Source organism: Penaeus vannamei, chromosome 9, assembly GCF_042767895.1.
Source record: "Penaeus vannamei isolate JL-2024 chromosome 9, ASM4276789v1, whole genome shotgun sequence".
Lineage (NCBI taxonomy): Eukaryota > Metazoa > Arthropoda > Malacostraca > Decapoda > Penaeidae > Penaeus > Penaeus vannamei.
Window position 1 is genome coordinate 42,287,202 of NC_091557.1, and position 2,500 is coordinate 42,289,701.

Genomic DNA, 2,500 nt, shown 5'->3' on the forward strand with positions numbered 1-2,500 from the left:
TACATTTTATTTTTTCTTAATATTTCTTGGTTTTAAGCAAGAGCTGTTTATGTGTCTTGTATCCACATTGTATATCTGTATCTATGTTTGTCTATCAGTATACCTATATATTTGTACATCTATCAATTTGCAAGTATGCATGCATGTATTTATGTATGCATGTACGTAATTATGTATGTATATATGTATGTACGTATTTATGTATGTATATATGTATGAATGTACGTATTTATGTATGTATGTACGTGCGCCCGGACATACATCCATAATGCAGGTACACGACGCATATCCACTTCCTCATATTTTAAATTCCTCATTTAATTTTCCTCATATCCTTACCCATAATTTGTATCCGATAAGGCAAATTGGTTCGTTTATATCTGGGATCACGCCCTTCTTCCACGCCCTGATCCTGAGGGCGTGAGGCGGGGCTTGGGCAAAGGGCAGAGGGATTGTGGGCGGGACACACACACCCTAAGTCTCCAGGGAGGGGGGGCGGAAAGAGAGATAGGTAGAATGAGAGGAGGGGAAGAGGAAGAAGAGGGAGATGGAGAGAGAGGAAGAAGAGGGAGGCGGGAAGAAGACGGAGAGAGAGGAAGAAGAGGGAGGCGGGAAGAAGACGGAGAGAGAGGAAGAAGAGGGAGACGGAAGGGGGAGGGAGGGGAGGAGGGGGGAAGAGGGAGGCAGGAGAGAGAAGAAGGAAAGGGGATAGAGAGAGATTGGGAGGGAGGGAAGGAGGGAGAGCTAGTGAGAGAGAATATATAATCTAGAAACATGATGCAAGTAAAAAAAAAAAAAAAAACGAAATAATTAAAACATAAGTAGAAAAGGGAAGAACTAAAAAAGACTGATATAAGTGGACGTTTCTCATACATAAAATAACTTCAGCAAAAGGCGGGGGTTGTGAGACGCCATCCTCGCTTTCTGATTGGCTCCCGAACTAACGCTGACAGTCCTTTTGATTGGTCATCTGGCCCGGGCATGGCGTAACTACATAACGAGGGACTGAGGTAATCACCGCGCCCACTTAACCAATTAACTACCTGTCCTTAATGGCCTAATGAGGTATTTGTTAATTTAGAAAACATTGTTAGCCCGGAATGTGTGTTTGTGATTATGAGGGAAACATTGACCAAACATTATAGTCCTACCGCTATGTTTTTATTGTGTTTATTTTATTTGTCTGTTGTATGGTTAATTCGTGTTTTTTCTTTCTCTCTTATTTCCTTTCTTTCTTCTCTCGGGTATTAATTATATGCAGCCGGTTTGGTAAAATTGTACGCGTCCCAAGCCAATAAATATTCATTACACGGTCATGCTAATACACGGAAATGGATGCATGTCTCTCATTCTAGATATGCATATCTACCGGAAAGATATATAGATAAAGCGTATATCTATCAGTCAGGTTGACAGATATGCATTTATTTCTGTGAATATGGATGTCCGAATGTGTGAATATTCATTGGGTCGCGCCTTGCACAATTTTAACAAACAATGCCGTTATTAATGATTATTATGATTAGGGTTTTGGGAAGTTGCGAATATTTCGAGAATCTCACGTTATCGTCTTATTGCTTTGGTGTTTTTCGTCTTTATTTATTACATACTTGTTTATTGCTTTACTTTATTAATCAAGTGATAATGTTGCACAATTTCACGTGTAGCGACGGTCAGTACGAATGTGTTTTTTCTTTGTTTATTATTAAGTTATGGTATTACGTAACGAGGGACTTAAATATACCAACGGATGGTTAATCTATGTAATAATTCATTTTATAGATTTGTTTGAATGTACTTAGTGTTCATTCTGATTCAGAAGCACAAATGGATTCTGCTATCAATCGGTTATGATGCTGTCTAATGGCATACTCATTTTGAATATATCAACTCATTTTTGGGGTCAAAATATACCGATATAGCTATGGTTCTTTTATCTTAATAGAGATAGGATTACTTAATACCGTGTTAATTTTAAATGCATATTAGAGATATCACAATACTTGCGTGTTCCTTTGTTTCATTTTCTATTTATAATATCAAGTGTTATTGCCGTAATGATGTGAAGGTTCCGAGGGAAGCATTTCTCTCTCTCTCTCTCTCTCTCTCTCTCTCTCTCTCTCTCTCTCTCTCTCTCTCTCTCTCTCTCTCTCTCTCTCTCTCTCTCTCTCTCTCTCTCTCTCTCTCCTCTCTCCCTCTCTCCCTCTCTCTCTCTCTCTCTCTCTCTCTCTCTCTCTCTCTCTCTCTCCTCCCTCTCCTCCTCCCTCCCTCCCTCCCTCCCCCTCCCTTATCTCCTTTCTCCTCCCTCCTCCCCCCCTCCCCCTCCCCCTCCCTCATCTCCTTTCTCCCTCCCTCCCCCTCCCCCTCCCTCATCTCCTTTCTCCCTCCCTCTCTCCCTCCTAGCCCTTCCTCCCTCTCAAACCACCCTCGGTTTGCGCCGAGTCCCCGGCCGTTGGACAGAAATGCGCAGCGGAGACCTCCGTGCGAGGAATTCGTATGA

At 41.8% G+C, this 2,500-nt stretch overlaps 1 protein-coding gene across 1 annotated transcript in view; it reads left to right on the forward strand.

Annotated features, from left to right (window-relative positions):
* Fbxl7 (F-box and leucine-rich repeat protein 7) overlaps window positions 1-2,500 on the forward strand; it is a 327,631-nt gene that overhangs the window by 255,820 nt on the left and 69,311 nt on the right. The gene's annotated exons all lie outside the window — the stretch shown is intronic.